The 22,556-nt window shown below is 32.2% G+C and overlaps 1 pseudogene; it reads right to left on the reverse strand.

Moving 5' to 3' along the window:
- Window positions 1-4,194: 4,194 nt before the first annotated feature.
- LOC149574738 (TORTIFOLIA1-like protein 1) lies at window positions 4,195-7,910 on the reverse strand (annotated as a pseudogene).
- Between the last annotated feature and the right edge of the window lie 14,646 nt (window positions 7,911-22,556).

Below are 22,556 nucleotides of genomic sequence, written 5' to 3' on the forward strand. Positions count from 1 at the left end.
TTTCTTCACAATCTTCCATACCACATCCACTACTACATAGGATACACTATCTAGTTGGCTTGACTAATAATATTTATGTGCAATGACCTATACTAAAAACTCAATCTTAGGATCACTAATGGTAGAAATTGTCATCCCTTTCTTGTTCCACATAGCCAATATGTTTTCATCAATAATTTCTTTACTTTGGCAAAAAAAAAATTTAACCTTGTTCCTAATAGGGTATCAAGTTACTCAATGTATGATTTGCCTTGCAATCTTGATAGGTCCACCTTCCAACCATATTTTCATGTCATGGATTCAGCTAAATACAAATTTAATCCATTCAATTTTGAAAACCTTCTAAAAATTTAGCGCATGTGTTAACCCTTTCTTAGTAATTTGTTTGTTTTCTTCCTTTTGTTTACCTTCAACTCACAACTTCTCATAATCATTTCTTAATTCAAAATCTCCTACCTCTCTAATTTTGCACTTGTAATAAGATCTTACATTATGAATCAAGATGACTCTCAGTGGGATCAAGGTTAGGTCACTTGATGTATCTCCATTCACTACAATCTATGGATAAGCTTTGAATTTGGTGTTTTAATAGCTTCATTCCTAATCAATTGAACACTACTAACCTTTGATTCTTCTCAACTATAGTCAAACTAGATACCATTTTTCTTCAACTAGGATTTGATCTTGAAACCCTTCTTTATTTGGTCATAATAAAAATGCTCATAATCCACTTCAAATGCTAACAATATGTGCACAAATCTTACAAAATCGCTCAACAATGCTCAAAAATCACTCAGGCTCAATTTACTCTTTAAAAACTCAAAAGAAATGTAATCAAAATTAATGAAAAAACTTGCTAAATAGGTTGAAAATTCAATTTTAGGGCCTCACTAATGCTTTGTAGCTTTGGTGGGTGTATTACAGTTGTCTCGGTCAATGCTGCAATGCTCAATAGTAACACTCCTAAACTCCTTCAACTTAGTCATTACCATAACTTAGTCTTATACTAATAATTATGCACTAACACTCGTCCATCACTAAATTTTCAATTTGGAAACCAAATATTCACTCGATTCAAACCTCAAATATATCTTAATGCATCTAATCATATGTTCATTTGGACTTACATGCTTTCAATCTTAGGAACTAATGTATAATTTAGCAATTTCAAATACAACTCCATAAATACCTCCTTATTTAGTTTGTGGTGTTGGAATCACTTGATCCATTAGATTGGGTGATCACAACTTCATCATTTCTAGTATTGCCTCCATCAAATTTCTTCTTCTAGGTTTGATTCATCTAGCTTCTCAATTCTTCTACATTAACCTTTTATTTCCATTGTTCTCTTCATTATTGGATGTTTGTGCTTGGTTCTTACAGTCTCTACACTACTACATTTGACCTTATTTTTCTAACAAAATTTTTGACCATCAATTAAAAAGGTTTAGGTTGGTCAAATTGTAGAAGGAAAAAATTATTTTTAAAAAAATCTAAGCCCATGTTAGTCAAAATTTTGACCAACACGGGCTTAACTTTAAAATGAAAAAAATATTTTTGATTTCATTAATGTTTGAGCACATGAAGGAACTAGAGCTATGTAAGGGTTTTCTTCTACAATTTTTTCTTCTATGTAAGGATATCATATGATGATATCCTACACTTGAATCCTTAGTCAGTGCTTGGGCTTTCCGGAGCTAGGATTTACTCAAACTCTTTTGTGCTTTCATGGTCCTCTGGAAACCTATCGGTCGCCCAATATATTTTTGGCCAGGCAAGCCAAAATGACTTGACATGGTTTTGTCCCCCTACCTAACTGATGTTTAATTAAGATATTGAGAATCTCTACAGTTGAATCCTCAGCATACTTACTAGTATCTTGCTTTGATTTGATTTGTGTTATGGTACATATTGACTTACTAGACAGTAATCTTGCAACACAAATCTTGTATGAAACATGTTTTTCTAAAAAGGGTACTTTCTTTTTGATGTAAAGGTTATTGGTTGCTGCATATGTAGTGACCCCAATTAAGATCTTCAATTTGGATTTGTAGAGTTTCATAATGAAGGTGACTCCCACATTTGTTTTTTAGTGTAGTTCAATTTAATTGGTTGTGTGCATGGACAAATTTGCATTCATTGGGACTATAATTTGAATACAATATTGCTTTGCTTGTTTATGTTTGTAGAGGGTGCAAGAAGAGCTTTGATCATTGTAGGAACCATGCTAGAATATTATCCTATTAGGATCCTTCCTTCAAAGGTTGCAATTCTTCCAATTAACCCTACATATCTTCCAAAAGTGAGCGATGCAATCAATCCTTTTTATTTTTATTTATATAAAGCATGGGATTGTGTGGCAGGAGTCAAGGTGGCATTAATTTTAATTTTCTAGTTGGTACATATACCTATAATATTTTTGTGATGAAAATGAATCTAAATGACTATGAGGATGCATTGTAGCTGTAGTTTAGTGAATTTCATTTATTTTAAATTCTATCTATAGTCTAAAGATGAGTAGGAGATGTGTGCTTGCACTATATACTATATAAACATTGACAAAAAGGTGAGGTTTAGTGATTCATTAATATTTAGTGTGTGATATCTAAGTCAAATTTGCATTGGATTGTTTCATTTTGGTATTTTTATAATAGTTGTGTGGATCACTAGTTAATGGTAGGTTCTCAATTGCTTTGTAGGTTTCTCAAGCAGAAGTACAAATGCTTTTTGAATCACTTTGTGGTGAGGTGGGTTCCAAGACAACATCCTTCTCTTGTTTATTCGATACTTTTGAGAAAACTTTCAACTTGGTTGATGATTATTTTTTAAGCCTATATTCAGGTTTCTTGTTTAACACTACTTGGGGATTCTGTTCATTCAACCCGTATTACATTTTTTGAATTTGTAATGGTAAGTAATCCTTGAGTATTTTGAAGTTATGTATGCTCTACACTAGGAAAAAATATATGTTATTGTTACCTTCATCCAATTTTAAGGTTAACTTATTGAAATTTATAGGCATTTGGATTATAAGTTCATCAATGCATGGGTTTCTTTTCAAGTTTCACTTATTTGATAATATTTAATTATTGTTTAGTTTAAATATGTACATGCCAATTACATAACACATTAATGTTGGAATCACCCTTTTCAAATTTGGGACAAATTCAATATAAACTAGCTTATATATCTTTTAAAAATCTCTATCAAATGTCTACATATTTAAAAAATTGGCAAAATAAGTATACATATGTAATATCAATAATTAGTGTTTGTGTAACCAATACAATTTTTATAATGAAGTTAAAAGGTGGACTTCTATAATTGTATTGGATATGATAGAATTTCTACAAAAAAGATGTTGTGATAGAGGAGTAACACTAATTTCTGCAAACGTTTAGGTACAACAATTATCATGATAATGTAGTTTTTTGAGTCAATTTCATTGACCCATGTTGCATGAATAGTATTTTTTGACAAATATCCTTCTTAATTTTCTTCAAATTCTCCATCAACTACTCTCTCAAGATTTTACAAACATTTATTTGTGCATTCTCCTTCAACATCCTAAGGCATTGTATAGTGGTAGTAGAAATAGAATTTATCCTGTTGCTCTTGTAAACTTTGTAGTCAAGTACAATAGATGCAAATTTTACATCTTCCTACTTAATATCTTCTACTATCATAGCTCTTCAATTTCATTTCAATTTTTTCAACCATGTAACCAAATCTCTATATCTTTGTATCTTGATCCATGACCTAGATCTAAACCTCTCCTATCTTTTGATTTAGCAAATGAACTTTTATCGTAACATCTTCCTACTTAATATCTTCTACTGTCATACCTCTTCAATCCCATTCTCAACTACATGCTTACTAATGAAGAATTATTTACAACTCAGAAGTGGAACACATCCACATATTTGACCTAGCAAGTAGTTCTCCATCTCTTATAATCTGACAGAAAATTTAACTAGGCTACTAAAATGCTTATGAAATCTCCAAATTGTCATGAAATAGTATACTAGAGTCTATGAAAAAGGAAAAACATACTCTTTGGTGGAAGTGAGTGTACAATTGGGACATTTTCATGCCTAAAGAAAGATAACATGAAGAAGCTATCAACTCATTTTTGTCAATCTCCATCGAAAGAAAGAGCAGTGCTGACATGAAAAATATTTTTTGCTCCTCTAATTACCTACCTATCAATGAGTCCACCATCCAAAGAATAGACAACTTGGATGCACTCTGAGCAATGAATTTTCTATTTGAAGAATTAGAAAAATGCTTTGATGAAGCCTCTTGTAAGGCTGATAGCATGTCTTTCTTTACATCAAGAGAGAGGCCTAGATAATCTAAGCCATTGCTTGTGATCAAGTCAACAACCTAAGCATCAAAAAAAATGTAATATAAATGAAATAATATAATAAACTTATATCAGTTATTTATTTGAAAATGGTTCTTTGGTTTAGATACTTGTGTAGAAATTTGGAGAAAAGAAAATTAAATGTTTGGCATAAAAGATATCCTAGATTCAAAACAAAAATTAGTAAACCCCACCATTGATCTAGACCAGTCTCTATGATAATCATGCAAATGTTGAGGGATCTAATATTTAGAAAGACCTCTTATGATTTCTTGATAATAGAGAGATGGGGGATGACATGTAAATGATGCAATCATAGTAATTTTTTTAAGGGACTACATTGATATAATCTTTAGAATTAACAAAAAATCATAACCTTTAGCTGAAGAAATAAACTATAATTATCATTATACCAAAACAAAATAATAAACATCCTATTAGTATAGGTTTATTTGATAAATCACGTGTTGAATCCAGGGGATTACTGAACCCAAGAATTTTTGCTTCAATAAGAAATGTTTAAGAGCTTGCATCATTTCCAAAATGGTTCCTTTAGATAAATGTTCCAGCACAGGACCAATCCAATTCATAAGCCTAATCAACAAGAGATCATCACCAATGCAAAGGATCTCACAAAATGTTGAGTCCACACCCCCTTTCCATAGAAATTCTACTGACTATTTCCAAACACTCCAAAAATTGTCACTTCCCTAACTTATCTTGTTATTTAATAAATTTTCAATAGTTGTTGGCTGTGAATTTTCTTTCATAGAATCATGCACCTCTATTTTTGCATCCTTGCCTGCAACCTACATACTAGAGAAAGCAATAGCTTCATCTTTTGATACTTGCAATGTGCTCCTTACTGAGGGACCCTCGTTAGACCTATTTATGTCTCATGCTTTGGTAAATATTTTATTTCCTTCCAAATTTTCCAATATAGACCTTTGAGTATCATTTGAAATAAACTCAGTGGTCACCCTCTTTGATGTCCCCTAGACATCTACCATGGGATTCACCATAAAATCACCCTACAAGCCTTTGAACTTCCTATCCCATATATTGGTCCCCATTTCAGCTTTGTATGATGCAATTCTTCCAAACCTACTCATTGATGACCCCTCAAATGCAACAAATTATGTAGGTGGGCATCTACCTTCATTTTTCTTCCAAAATTTGGAGCTTAAAAGCATAGAACTAGGGAATTTACAACAAGTAGCCCTTCCATCTTCAATAGTAGTGATCCTACTAGCTGATAAAGAAAGATCTTGAGCCATTTCATCTACAGTTCTTTCTAAACCATGTACTCATTTTTCTAGAGAATGCATCCCATCTTGTGAGCTTCCCATAAACATCTAAAAGTACAATAATTGAAAATAAAATTTAAATTTTTAAATATCTAGAAACAAAATGCAAGAAACTACAAACAATGAAAGTACTAAGCACATTTAAAACTTTATGCTCAGTTAATTTTTGATCTATCATCTACATTTGTACTTCACAGTGCACCCAGAAAGTTTTAAATTCCATCCAATCATGTATAAAATAAACTAACAAGCCAGATCAACAATGAATACAACTTATGCTTGGTCCTACCATCCATTATAGTCTATATAAAATTATTCAATAAAAGGATAAACATATTGCTTAAAAAATACCTAGAGAAAAGTACAGAGTGAAAAGTAACCCTTGAAAACTCATCACATAGCCTCTATTAAATGAAAATCATCTAGCAAGCCAACTTCTACTTAGAAAAAAAGAGCTCATATAAATATAATTCTTTAGATTTAGGCTTTAGCATATTACCAAGGAACATATCAAAGCTTGTTGACAAGACATTCCACGGCAACTATAACTTGCGAGCATCATGATTACCATTTATATGCACAAACAAAGTACTCCCATTGGAACATGTGTATTATTTCTTGCTTAAGACATCTCTTCATCATGATTTCTCAATGAAAAACCACAAAAATATTAAGCTTGATGAAACATGGGTGCTAAGATTAAAAAATGGCCTCTTCATCATGATTTCTCACCTAGATGCACTAAGTGCAGTGTTCATTTCATTTTCATGAGAGATGGGTTCTTGTGAACCAGGACTCATGAAACATGGGTCAATGAATTTGACTCAAAACCTGCATGGTTCAATCCTGGAAGAAAAAATTAAGTTGACCAACTAGAGTTATCAAGAAGTCCAAAGAACTAACATAATCAAAAGAGTTGTTGGCACTTTAAAATTTGGATAGTTTCCAAATACATTTTTTTCAAGAAATACCAACTAGTTTTAAAGTCAATAATAACTTAAGGAGAAACTAAGGTAGCCTTCTTTTGCAAATCATTTTTGTCTCTTCAGGAGTTAACATAAAATTTCTCTTATTCCCTATATGTTGCAAATATTCTTAATTTACTTTGACTTTCCATGCACCTGCACTAATATCTTAGTGATCCTTTAAATTTTGCAACATCTACCAAAGAATTTTGAGCCTTACCCATGGAGTTGTGTTCTAAGCTTTCCAAATACTCAAGAAACAAAAGGAACATTTTTACTATGTTGAAATTGAGAATGATTCTATGGCAATAGAAATTACAAGCACCTAACTAACTTTGAAATTTATCATTAGAGCTTTTAGCCTTTTACTAAGATGGGTGAGAAGATAATAGAATTTGTATCATTAACAAACAAATGAACAAGTAGTTAAACTAGCAATAGTGACCAGAAACACTTATGAAAAATTAGAAGCTTTAAGGTTGGACTCAATAAAAAATGGCTGGAATCTAAAATAAGAAACTTAAATATTAATAACAGAACCTTGCACTTTTCTTTCTATTGAATATATGATTGGTAATAGAGATGAATGGATCATTATTTAAAAACATAAAAAGAAATAGATTGCACATAATCAGACTGCATGGTATTTATTTCTCATACATGTCAACTAAAGGGCATCTTAGGAGCAATACCTGATAGCTATTCTTGAAATAATTCTAACTAACAAGTTTGTTATTATATTGACCATAAACTCATATGTCTTCAGCTCTTCTAATTCAAAACAATGGGATATTTTGCAGACCTAAAAAGATCAAGATTTTGGAAAGTTACCTTCATAAGTTCCAACAAGCTGGATTGCTGATTTTCAATCTGAACAAGTTGTTCCCTAATCATAGCCATTTCATTTAAATAATGGCCATTGCACTGGATTTTAAAACTATTTCTGCATACATCGCTTGTGTTCTACTTCTCATTAGGAATAGTCTCAACAATGGGTTTCAAATCTAAATGTTGGTCAGACACAACACATTTGGTGTCACAATTTGAGCGTCTAGGGGCTTCTAATTTTTCCACTATCTTTGTATCTTTGTATCTTGATCCATGATCTAGATCTGAACCTCTCCTATCTTTCAATTCAGCAAATGAACTTTTATATTAGCATCTTCCTGCTTAATATATTCTACTATCATAGCTCTTCAATCCCATTTCAATTTTGTTGACTATGTAACCAAATCTTTCTTAGAAATCCTTAGAGTAGATATATCACCTCATGCATTGGAGCTAGTGACTACTTCTAAAATTGATGTAGCAGGTAAGGTGGTGGTATCCAAAAACACAACAAGAGTTTGAAATTTCAGAGGTTTAGACACTTTACCTATCCAAAAGACCTCAATTACTTTGAGAACCTGACTTGCTAAAGCCTTCTACAATACTCCTAAATTAATTATTGTGATCTTAAAAACTCCCAATTACTTGGATTCAAGGGATTCTAAGGTTCCAACATAATCCAAATACCCCAACTCCCACAACACTTCCTCAAACTACTCCAAAAGCTCAATTTTATGCCTACTAACCCTGTTGCATACTTGAAATGGGAATAACTCTTTCTTTTATAAAGGCACTAAGTAAGACAATGATATTTTCAGACACCCTTTATGAAGTTCTTCAACATGTCATAAGCTTTTATATGACTTCTTTGGATCAAACCCACTATCTCTAATAGATGCCCTATTTTAATGCACAAAATTAGACAATTTAACAAAGGAAGTATCCTCTAATGATCTCCTATCAATCCCAATTCCTAGATGGAGCCTAGTTATGTCTTAAATTGACCAAATCCTATAGGAATTAGACTTCAGTACCCTGAAAATGTAAAACCCCCAAATTTGTCTTCAAACCCTTATTTTCTATAGCTTCCTCAATCTCCTAGTTCCACACCCTTCTGAACCAAATCAATGATGGATTCACCATCAACTGAACATTATATAATGTTCCCAAACACAAAACATACCCTTTGTTTGGCTAGATTAACTACTGCTATACCCAATCCACCATTTCATTATTTTTCCTTCACTATTCTTCACTGTGATCACACTGCTCACCCACAAATCTACATTTGAGATGTTAATAAACTATAATATAGGTTAGACCATGTCATTCCATGAAGGTTAGGCCTTTACTTTCATGGAATGACTGCCATTCCTATTAAAGCCTTATTGTGACAGTAATGGTAAATTAAGAAAATGTTGTTTTAAATTAACTAGTGCGATAGTAGCCTCAAAATAATGGTAAATTCATTCAATAATGACAATTATTAAATAATTTAAACTTTTTAATTCAAAAAAATACTAGAGCAAACAATTTGAGACCCCAAAAGATCAAGAAAATCTTGCAAAAATTTTAGTTTTATTGCTTGTTGTCTTACACCAATTTGTACGCCCTTGGTTTTTTTTCTTCATAATAACAAATTCCAACCAACTATAATCATTGAGATGGAAGATGTAAAGTTGAAACAAAACAAACTAACATTTTCCCTAAAGAGACTCCTATATAAGACTCCCTAATAAAAAATTCCAACCATCATCATTGAGATGGAAGATGTAAAGTTTAAACAAAAAAAACTAACATTTTCCCTCCATTTCCTAAACTAGTCATTCATGTTTGAATATTTGAATTATTTAACTTTTAAACTAACTTGATCATTAAAACTTAAAAAGGTCCTCATAGACCTTGGTTATTATTTTAAACACTCCTATTGCCTAAATAACTTCTTAACCCCTTTAGACACTATAGGTCCACCTAGAATGCATAATTGGTCCTATTAAGGACAAATTCAGACATATTAGATTTATTACATCAGTTTGATTAATTACATCAATGGAAAGTCATTAGAGACTTTAGGATTTTCCAATTAATTACCTAACTTTGACTTGACATTCCATTCCTCTAATCTCTATTGGATGTCCTTGGGGTCTTAATAGTTTGTATTTCTTGATTGGTTGAGTGTGGTGCTCCTGCACCAAAATCCTTCTTAGTAATCTTGTTTGGTTTGTCTCTAAGCCAGAAAAACTGATCATGAATTCTACTCAATATGATTCATATCTATTCAGGTTCAATGAAAAATTTGAAAATGTTAACATACTATGCTAGTTTTATCTCTCCTACTTTCCTATACTCATCTTTCAAAGTTCCTTTCATACATGATGACTCATATTGCTTGTGAATATCTTCATCTCCTAATTTCCTAACATTCTTTTAAATTGTTGTTTTTTAATTTGTGTGGTAATATATCCTAGTAATTGACATATAACTTGGGCTAGAGATGGATTGATTTACTAAGAAGATTTGAACGTGTTAAAAAAGGCTAAGTCAAAATTGGAAAAATAGTTAGCTTCTTAAAAGAGTCCTATTCAAGCCATTTTTTGGTTGCCTCCCTTGCTTGAGTTTACCCAAAGTTGGAGAGTTTAGCCAAGTTGGAGGTATGCTTTCAGAATCTAGAGAGGAAGTCCATTCCAAGCCATTTTGTCTCACTTCCTACTTAGTCTTTATGGTTTTTTTAGAAGGAGTATAATTACTATAGTTATAATGTAGTTGTCCCCATTAAAAGACAATATTTTTCAATGCCAATCTTTGCTAATTTTTCTCTTCGATTTCAAGATTTTCATACTTAGAATGAAATATTTTCACTAGTGGATAGTGGACTAGCAACATTGAGGAGCCACATCACCCCCATGCCATGGCCTTTTCAACCAAATTAGACTTCTATCATCAAGAAAAAATAACTATTTCAAAAGAAACATTAGAGGTAAATATTAGTACAATTTGAAAAGCGTTAAGTTTGCTACTATTACTAATTAAATGAGTCATGTTTGTCATTTGAGGTAAATTTTATGTTGTGAAACATGCATATCCATCAGAAGGATGTTGATGTTTATCATGTCCATGCTTAAAATCAGGGATGTTAAGAAATAGATTGGAGGTTGTTTCTAATATCCAACAAATAGCTTGAATACATGTCAAGATATTGCTTTAGGAAGATATTAAATGTGTGATTTGATTCAAATTTTGGCTACCTAAGTCATGGATGTTGTGTTTTCATATAGAATGCCTTGTATGTTAGTTGGCATGTTTATCATAAACCAAGTCAAATCATACTTTTTGCTGATGTAGGCAAAGAGTGCCATATTTGCATTGAATTGTAGCGATGCAATTTTGCATATAATTAATAGTGCTTTGGAATCCCTTGGACTAGGTGTTCTTGATGATTTTTTTGCAAGTTTGTCTATGATCATTGTTAGTGAGGTAGTATTATGTTTTTGAACATTTTTCTTTTAAATTTAATTCACTGGGATCATTGCACCACAATTGCTTCTTGTAGTATGACTTTTAAGACTTCTAGTATGCTAATTACATGGTTTTTCCCCACAAGATTGGAGATGAGACTTTCATTATTTCTGCACTCATGGCAATGTGTCATCCAAAGTCCATTGTCTTGTCTGGTGCTCTTAGTGCACTTATTGTTATAAGTAAGATAGTTACTCTAGCATTGTATATTTCTGGCTTCAATTTTGGAATACAGTGTTCTTAATGAAAGTGATTTTGGTAAAGACATCTTTGTCTCATTCATATGGGGTTGGGCTTGAGCAAATACTGAATTGATTTAATTTGTATGATGTTGTGAGTGAAGGTGCTATCAACTGGATTAGGGAAAATAGTTCCAAAATTTATCTCAAGGAAGCACACAAATAGTGCTACTACAGGTAGGGAAGTGTACATACTATTCAGATGAGATACTATTCAACTTTCTTTTTACATAGAGCTTTTTTAATATTTTATCAGAAAGAACAAGGGGATGGAAGGCATCACCTTTCATCATAGGTATACTAGACTAGCACATTTTGAAATCAAAGCAATGTTTGGTTTCAAGTAACATCTACAGTTTCATTTATTATTATTATTTATTCATTTCTTAAGTGTTAAGCATTATGTTTGAGTAGACTTGTGTCAAGTAACATCTATAGTTTCATTTATCATTATTATTTATTCATTTCTTAAGTGTTATGTTTGAGTATACTTGACACAAGATTTTTCAAATAAGAGACTTATAATTTACCATTATGTCTTCTCTTTATGTAGAACATTAAACAAATTATAGTAAGTTTAATCTTTTTGTGTGGATTAACAGTTTAGCACTTTCTCAACAACATAATCTTTATATGGTCTCTCATTTTTTTGAGTTTTGAATTGTGATTTAATTACTTTGAATGTGTTGTCAATCTATATAGTTTAAATGGCCTTGTCCTCTAAATGTGTTTTTACTCAAATTAGATGAAATGATATTGTTGTTGAATTCATGTGGTCCTTTGCAGTGAATGAGGTGGTTGAAAGGCTTGCACACTATTTAGTTGTTGTGAACATGTTCTCATATATGATAATAGAGATGCATGAGAGCATACCAAATGCTACTAATTTTGTTACAGATTGCATAGGTGCTACTTTTGTGCTCACACTACTTGGATCCTTCCTTACTAATGCATATTTGGAATGCTCTCCTATTGTTGGTATAAAGTCATATAAAATGTTTTGTCAAAAATGGTCTATTTTCACCTCCACTATAATCACACCAGAATGGATGAAATATTCAACTATACACTTCAACCGCAAGCCTATCGATTGTACTCTTGCACCCTATTGTGGTACAAGTGCTAGTAGGTTAAACTAAGTTACACAATATAATTATCCTAAAGTGTCAACCAGAATACACTAATTAATTTGCACCAAATAGTAGATGTGCTTAAGCCTTAACAAATAGTAGATATTCTAACCATCATTAAAATAGTCCTTAATATTTAAGACCATTGATGAGCATTAATGAATAGCTAGAATCCTTTTGTTGATGTATGGGAGTAAAAAACACTTTAGCAGCCTTGAATACTTTGAGCCACAAGAAAGACTTCAATTGAGAAGGTGGTAAATTCTTCTTGTAAGTCAGCTTAGATCCTGCTTTATACTCCACTACAACCTAGAATCTTATATGGATTAGCACTGCTTTTAAGCTGCTACTTCAAAATAGTTGATTCTCCTACAATAGTGATCCTGAAACTTATTAATCTTCATTTCAGGCCTTCTACACTCAATGGAATTGTATCCCTCCTCTTCTATAATTATTAGAGGTTACACTCATGCTCCACAAATTACACTATAGTACTATATTATGTTGAAAGACTCAAATCATCTTCATGGATACTTCAACCAAACACAGTATTTTCAGACTTAATGAAAGTTGACAAATTGAAGTTAGTCCATACATGAAATTTAGAACTCAAACCCTAAGGAACTGAATTCTAGAACTTGGTACCACTAGATCTTGGTATGGGTCATCTCATGCTAGGTCCATTAACAGTGAGCTTAGTCATCTAGTCTGTGGATTGGTCTACCAAACCCAGGTAGAAACCCAACACACTCTGACTGACACTCAATGGAAGAACCCATGAGAAATTTGGGACATTTTGTCTTAAAAAATTTGTCTTTTTTATCAACTCGACCCCCTAGCCCTAAAATTAACAAATAGGCCAGTGACTTTTGAAAATTTTTTGCTTTACATTAATCCAGCTACTCATTCTAAATTCAAACCTAATATGCATTGAATCTATTTCTCATCCCACAAATTTTATATTTTTGGTTCACGTGTTATTGAATTGCTCTAAGGGTGAAGCTTGTCTTAGGTAAGTCAACCGTATGCATGTACTCATTTTCATCTTTAATTTTACCTTGAGATGTCTTATGCATTGTTGTCATGATAGAAACCTTCTCTCCAAATAAAAGAGTTGAGTAAGACCTATCAGAAACTAAAACAAGAAATGGGTATTATTTTTTGCAGCAAATAGATGCATTGCCAAATCGCTTAAAACTAGGGATGGATGTAGAGTTGTGTTTAAGAAAAACCCCCCAAAGAAGAAAGTGCAAGGCCAGAAGTAGTGAACAACCTATTTCCTCCTAGGGCTATACATGTAACAATTAAAGAGGATGCAATGCTACCCCTAATTGTAAATTGAAGAATTTCCCAGTCTATAGCCCTTAAATCAACAATGTTGAACAAGTCAAGATTAGAAACATTATTCCACACACTTTCACTTATTTTTTCCACTGTGGCTTCCACATCAACACTCACATAGGGGATAGGATCCCACAACAATGATGAAGACCATCGATCTGTGGTGCAAGTTAATCAATGATGAAGCGGACAATGAAGAAGTCCCCTCTCCACAGCTCTTACAACCACAATGTCGACCTCATGGAGATTAAAACCTTATATTAATTGGTATCTTTGACCCCAAAAAATTTGGCTACATCTGCATCACTCACATAATCAGTGGTGCCCTATACATAAATGTCCATTTGTTCCATGTTGTATCAAGCAATTGTTTCTTATCCAAGCCATTTAATTTGCAACCTTTTAAATCTCTTCAAAGATAAAGTTGGAGCAGGAGAATTTTTCTTCTCAAAGCAGAGATTTAAGAGGTTGCAAATTAAATGGCTTGGATAAGAAACAATTGCTTGATATGGCACAGAAAAAAATTAAACCAAACATTGGTGGAAATTTTGACCAATTCTTGATAGTTTTCTACCAAGAATTGGTCCAAATTTCCACCAATTATTTTTTAAAAATGACCAAACATTGGTGGAAATTTTGACCAATTCTTGATAGTTTTCTGCCAAGACTTGGTCAAAATTTCCACCAATTATTTTTTTTAAATGACCAAACATGGGTGGAAATTTTGACCAACAATGACAAATCAGAGCTAGCAAAAATTAAAAAAATTTGATGAATGTATTGGTTGAAATTTTGACCAACATGCAAGTTGGTTGAAATTTTGACAAGAAAAATTACCATAAACTACTTGGTCAAAATTTTGACCAAAATTCATCAAAAATTGAGTTCAAATTTACTAGTGCTACTTAGGTTACTAACCTTATGACAATCAAAACATACTACACCAAGGCTTCTCAAGTTTTTTTTATCTTCCTCTAAGGTGTATTCTTAAATAATTTTTTGCTCTATGTCCATACTTTCCACATAATTGACAATTGACCCAAGTATTGCAATGCCAATTTATAGCATTGCTTAGCCTAGTTGCATTTCCTTGACCTTTGGGTGCTCAAATTTTTTTTGCATTATATCTACAATCTTAAGCCTTGTGACCATACTTATGACATCTGTAGCAATAACCTTCACATCTAGATGTAATTGGTGTCTTTGATCTACACTCATATGCTTGATGTCCATGCCTGTTGTAATTGAAAGAATAACCAATGAATTTAGGCTTAGGATTTGACTTACTAGTTTTTCTCCTACAAACATGTGATGTATGACCTAGTCTTCCATAGTGATAGAATGTAGGCTTCTTGTTCTTTGGTTTTGCATTCCTTTATTCTTCATGCTTTGATGACTCTCCTTGTTTGATATAGACTAATCATGTAGTATCATGAGGTATTCTTTGTGCTTTTAACTATTCATCAAGTTGTCTCATGACCTCTCCAAATCTTTTGATTCTTTCAATGATTTCCTTTTCATATCTCAATTCATTTTTTAGTTGATTATTCTCTAATCTCATATCTACAATCTCTTCCACCTTCCTTGCAATTTCATTATTGTTAATTAATAGTTCATTGAACATGTCAAGTTGATTGTGTGTTAGCCTTTGTACTTCATTGACCCTCTCATCAAGACTTGTAGCCATTTGTCTTTTTTCTTCATCTTCCATTTCTTTATCTTCTTTAGCCTTTTTATTTTATTTAGTAAGTTCACATAATATCATTGACTTTATTTCATGTTCTATTTTTAGTGCTCTTACTTCTTCATTCAGAAAGTTTTTTTCCTCCAATAGATATGTTATTGTTGCATAAGTTTCACTGGATCTACCTTCATCACATATGTCTTCAATTCTTTCTTCCTAGTATTATCTATCATTTTTCTAGATTTCCATCTCCTTTCTTCTTTTCAAGGATTTCCTTAGCTCCTCCTTTGCAACCTTAACTTGCTCAAATGCAAGGTACAAATCAAGCTTTTGATTCTCAATCACCTTTCCCAATTTGTAGGCTCACATATCCAAGGTCATTGACTCTCAAGTGGTTAGACTTATTTCTTAGAGAACGTAGTTCTAATACCAATTGTTGGAAATCTAATGGAAAAGTAAGATACTAAGAGGAGGGGGGTGAATCTAAACCGTACCTAATATTGTTTACCATATCATCCTTCACCATGCATCATCATGTAATATCATATCTAACATCTAATAACATGAATAATTCACATAAATGATTGATCAACATGTAACACAAGATTTGGTAATGCCGAAACCCTCCAAGGTGAAGGTAAAACTATAGTGGGGATGACACCCACAAAATCTTTACTATTGTAGCAATAAAGTTCCTATTAGGGCTACAATTTGATCGCTTTTGATGATCTACTTTGTGAGGGTTCTTCTCTATTAAAAGATAATAACATTGTTAATTCTACCTTGATTAAAGCATTTTAACATCACAATAAAAGTGAGCACTCTATTAAGATAATAGACCTATTAGGACCACTCTATTAAGAGATTCATTTGATACACTTGTTAGAATGTAATAGTAACTTGAGCCTTCAATATGCACTAAAATGTTGATAACAAGTCTTGTTTATCCAATATGTGATCACCTCAATGTTATTGATATGCAATCTCTTCTCTCTACACTTCTCAGTCACTGTAGTCCTTTAACCTCTAATTCACCTTCAACTTTGCAATCCTCTTTGCTACAACTTCAACAACATAAAATTATGTCTTATACCCTTTCTTTATAGTTATTTAAAGAAACTTCTAGATCTTGATCAATGATCATGATTAATCCTTTTTGCTTCTTAATCTTTCCTATTTTCTAATTGATTGTTCATAGAACATAGGGATTAATGATGTGTAATCACAAACATGATTACCTCCTTGATTCTCTCCTCAAACATAGAAACACATTTCTACCTTGGAAATAATAGTTTGCATAAGTGTTTGTGTCATTTCAAACTCATATACCAAAAACTATGTAACTCAGCATACATAGCTTCCTGACACTTGGTTTTTCTTGTTCTTCATGTTGCCCCTCAACATAAACTATTTATCTCTACATTTCTTGGGTCCTATAGCACCCAGCATACACTATTCCTTCCTTCTAGATAACTTAGCTTGTGGATTTTCCTCTAAAGTTTGGCCTATATGGTGGCTCGGTTGTAGTGGTGACTGACCAACTCTTCCTAGTAAATGACTAAGTATTTTTCACTAATTTACAATACTAAGATTTCCTTTAGTGTCAAGAAATATAATAGCCTTGACAAAATGAAACCATATGAATTCTTGAAATGTGTCATGTAAGAAGAATAGAAGAGAATGAATGATTTGGATGATAGATCTTCTATTTAGAAACCAAATTCCACTACCACCTTGAAGGAAGAAGCTTGATACAAGAAGGAAATACTAGGTATTGAATATTCTTGTTTGAAGTCTCATGTACATGTGTATTCTTGATCTTTTTTTCTTGTGTATTAATGGGATGAAAATAAAATTTGCAAGCCTCCTTATGTACTAGTTTATTTGGATCGAAAACAAAGTAGGTCAATTAGGAGGAAAAAAATGACAAACCCAAGATACTTTGGTCCTCAAGACCTGAATCCATTGGGGAATAGGTCAAATTGTTCTTGAGTGAGTCCCAAAAAAGGGTTCCTTGAGGCCCTAGAATAAGTTTAGAAAGATATAAGAAATTTTAATATTGTTAAAATATATGACCAAAAAGGTGATAAATAGCCCTAAAGGGCCATGCCATAAAAAGAGAGATGACCTACAAATTTGAAAAATATTGGAAGGGGAGAAGGGGAGAGAGAGACCACACTAAGGAGGGCTAAAAGCTCTAAAGGTTAAGGACTTCCATTTTAAGATGGTACAAATAGTATAACAAACAACGATACACAAAACATATTACATGTTCATAATTTTTGGTGCCCATATTTTGACTTGTAATTATACCATAATGAACATATGATTCTAAAAAAAAAAAATTATTCTTTGTATAAATTATTTGTTGGCGATGGTTTAACATCACTCACAAGGTTCATGACATGGCTTATCAACCTCTTGTGGTTCTATAAGACTACTAGTTGTATTGTGCATTAATGGGTTGATATTTCAGTGCAACAACAACCATGACCATTCTAATAAGTGGTCTTATAAATCGATAGGTTCAAATCCATAAAAGTCATGAAGAGTGATGTTATGAGGGTGATTGTTGGGAGTGGGCATGGGTTGACCTACAACTTTTAATTATATAAGATATTGGTTGTATTGTGCATTAACATTTTGATATTTTTGTGCAGTGATAACTATGACCATTCTAACAATATTAATCTTGAATTTATTCTTTTGAATTTAGTAATGTTCCCTTCATGATTTATAGCCTAAAAGCATGACATGATGTCACTAATTATGTAAGCCCATGATAACCATCAATGTAGTGTCATTGAAAAGAATCAACTATATAATTGTATGTTTAACACAACATCTTACCAACTTAATATGTTAATAAAAGATATACTAATCAAATGTAATAAATATGATAATTAATTGAATGCTAAATGCATCATAACATATGCATATTGACTATGATTTTGATCAAATAATGAATGCATAATAACTAAAAGATGAGTCATGCATATGATCTAACTACTAAATTGAGTTGACCACCATTTGAATCATTGATGATATGATGAAACTATAATTTTTAATCATCGTATGATGCAATCACCTTTTGTATAATTGATCATCTAATCAAACTATAATTACTAATCATTATATGATGGAATCTGCATGTTAACCTAGTAGTGCTTGGCTTTAAGAATAGCATGGAGAGGAGAAACACAATTTACTTTATAAAAGAGTATTACTTTAATATTCCCTAGAAAATATTATACTTTTTTTAATAAATTATTCAAAAAATAATGTGATAAATGTAACATTTATTCTTTGCAATAATCTTCTTGGTCGGTCATTTAAGAACACTTGTTAGTTCAATAATTCAAATTGCTTTCTCTATTTTGTGTTAGAATGATTAGAATAACTAAGAGGGGGGCAAGGGTGAATCAATTATCCTTAGGTATAGATGTACCAATTAAAATTTTAACAACTTCAAACAACTTAATCAAACTCATAAATCTACTCGGCCAAAATAGCAACCTATCAGTAATTCCACTTATTCATCTCATCACTAACTCTTTGTTTAGTATATGTCAAATAACAAAAAAGTATACTAGTAAATATAATGCATCATGAAAAAAATATTCACATAAGTATGACATCATAATTTAATGTGGAACCCAATTTGGGGTAAAAAACCAGGTGACATATTGCACCTTTTCACTCTTCTAAAGTGAGCTTGGTTAAGAGTCAACTCTTTTAAAGGTTACAAAACACACTATTAGGTGTGAACCTATTAAAGGATTTAATCACCCTATTAAGAGTGGCTTTGTTAGAGATATTTAGATCATTTTATTAGAATTTCACCTTGATTAAAGGATTTACAACATGAATGTTTTAGATTACAGTAAAAACAGGTTTTAAAGGGACCTCAAAACCCTTTCACATCCTCAAAAAAAGGAAAAAATGAGCCATCCAACAGGAAAGAGCCCAGAAACCTACTGCAAAGTAGAACCAAAATCAGGTTTTACAGGGACCTAAAACCACTAAAAAAGTCCAGATAAAGTACCCAAGTTTTACAAGGACCTAGAACCTACAGTACAAGAAATAAACTAAAAGCCAGAAAATAGGACCAAACACAGGAACTAGAAGTGCTAGCCAGCAAACAGGACCAGAACAGGAACCTGACCCAAAAAGAAGACCTAGGAAACTATTGTAGTTTGGTTATCATCTTTACAGCCTCCTTACCAATCTTTGTCGTGTCTTGGATGGAGTTAGCAGTTGAAGAAGCAATAGCAATCAAAGCTTTCTTCCTCAAACTCTATCTTGTCCTCTTGCTTGGGCCTTCCGAAGATATGGTTCTTTCATTAACTTGAATGTTAGGTCAAGCTTGATTAAAGGATTTTAAAGGCACAATGCTTAGAGAGTAACAACTAGATTTGATCTGATAAAAGATAACGCACTTTTCAAATTTAGATCTCCATTCAACTCATTCCTAGTTCATTGACTAGACTTCATCACATTCTCCATCACCAATTTTCTTGGCAACCCTTGAAGCAATCACTCTTCACCAACTTCTAACTTTACCTCTGCAACTCTATTCTTCATAGGTTCTTCACAAATTTTCCAATCAACAACCATAAAACAATTCTTGTGCCTCCTTAAATAGGTATCTTTGATCTTTTTGTTTTAATCAGAACCATGGACCTTATGGTTTGATCATATTCATTGAATTTGTTCATCATTTTGTCCTTCTTCTCCTTTCTTGAAACTTCTGGAAACTTTTCATTAAATCTTCACTATTGATCACATAACAAACTCATTTTATGCATTCAATATGCTAACTCATCAATCTTATCATTTACACATTTTGACCAATTCATAAATTCAACCATGTCAACCCCAAATCTTTATTATTTCACAAACTATTAATTTGTTGGCACTCGATCATCACTATGTTCTTCATTTCAGCCATCACTATATTCTTCAGCTCGATCATCACTAGGTAGCTCACTCTCTACTATTTTTCCTTGCTTGGCTTACACTAGCTTGCTTGACCTTCACTGCTCTCGGTCTCTTCTTCAATTTTCTTCTTTATCTTATTTAGCCATTACCAACACTCAACTAATACTATTTGCTCAACTATCTCTCAAGTTCCTTTATCTTCTACTTCAACTTCTTCATTGACCTAGTATATTTTCACTCAATCAAGCTTAGTGTTTTACTCAACTTCTCTTCTACACATCAAATCATCTTTCCTCCTCACTTAATATAATTATCAAATAACACATTATCTTTTCAAATACTAACTGATCAAGTGCCCATTGTAATTCCATCACACTTACTTCTCTTTACTTGACAACTTATTTCACCTTATTACCTTCTCTTTTCAAATCATCTTCATCAATCAACTAATATGACACTCTACGCTGATAGGAAATGTCTTACCAATAAGAAATGACAAAATAACAATTATTCCCATTGTAGTTCCAACAAATTCCCTCTTTGGAATTGATGGCAACACCTTGAGTTACCATGCAATAGAAAAAGTATTCTCTAGATTTTTCACTATTAACTCCATTTGTATTATATATCATATCTTCATTAATATCCTTAGTTTCATTATGATTCTCATCCATGTAGTATCCAATGTGCTCCTTTACACTTCTCCCTTTATGATACAAATTGTATATTCTTCAATGTAATACTGATTGTCTCTCTTCTTGTAATTCGATGGTATTTATCATACTTCTCCCTCTTTGACAACAATATTAAAGATATCATCTACTTATACACATCTCTCTTTATCACTGTATTGACTAATCTTTGAAATATCACTTCATCTTTCATCTTTATTGTTGACTATATCAACACATACAAACTTGCATTTCTATCAACTCATACAATTGTTCTCCTTTTCACAAATTTAGATAGCTCCTAAAGTGTGACCTCCTACATCAATCTGTAAGATATTCTGATCATAACGATTGATGCAATGTTGCATCTTTTCTCAATTTTCTTTAGATAAGGGAATGACCCTAACTTACCTCTTAGATACACAAATGCATCCTTAGGTAGTGCCTAAGTGAATATATTAGTTATATGTTCCTTTTTTTTCACATGTTCTAGTCTTACTTCTTTGTCTTGCACTAATTCCCTCAAGTAATGATACTTAATAGAAAGATGATTGATCTTTGTGTGCATCATAAGGTTCTTAGATATATTTATAGCACTTGTGTTATCACAATATATCACAATAGGTTCAATAGTATATTCTTTCATTCCTTCCAACAATTGTTTGATCCAGAAAATGTTAGAACAATTAACTACTACTATAAAATATTTAGCTTCTTTTGTAGATTGGAAAATATAATTTTTCTTCTTGCTTGACCATAAAACCAAATTATTTCCTAGAAAGAAAGTGACTCCACTTGTACTCTTTTTATCATCAATATCTCTATCCCAATCAACATTTGTGTGTACTCTTAGTTCAAACTTGTCATTCTTCTTATACTATAAACCATAGTTCTATGTTTCTTTCAAATATCTCAATGTCCTTTTCACAACCATCATGTGATTCTCCTTAGGATTAGAAAAAATCTCACAACAATTCCAATAGCTAATGCAATAATGTTATGCTATGAGAAACATATTGTAAGTTGTCAATCATTGACCTATACAATGTCTGATTTAATTCAGCATAGTCATCATTTTTTAAAAGATTATGTCTAGTAGCCATAGGTGTTCTAACTGGTCTTGAATCTTCCATTCCAAAGGTTTTTAATATCTTCTTGATATACTTTGATTATGTAATGGATATACCTCCTTTCATTTGATAAACTTTCAAATCAACAAATAATTTAATCTCTCCAAGATTCCATTTTAAAATGAAGATTTGACATCAATTTGGTATACCTTAAATCCTTTGTAAGAAGCATATGTAAGTGTTGTGGTTTTACAATGCATGCCCCATTTCTCCTAGAAATGGGGACCCCCTAGTAAATTTTTTGTCTCCCAAACCCCTATTCCAAGGCCTAAATCATTTTGGAACTCCACCTAGAGTCTACGTCTAGCCCTTGTCCTCTAACTAAGAAAACCCAAGTGCCGAAATAGAGAAAAATTGATGAAAAAGGTGAGTTTTATACTAAGTACGCACATGTTCACCTACCATAGATGCACAAGTGTGCTAGATGCGTAAGTGTGC

The sequence above is a fragment of the Cupressus sempervirens genome, chromosome 2 (genome assembly GCF_028749045.1).
Source record: "Cupressus sempervirens isolate cs-2001-9-10 chromosome 2, ASM2874904v1, whole genome shotgun sequence".
In the NCBI taxonomy this organism is placed as follows: domain Eukaryota; kingdom Viridiplantae; phylum Streptophyta; class Pinopsida; order Cupressales; family Cupressaceae; genus Cupressus; species Cupressus sempervirens.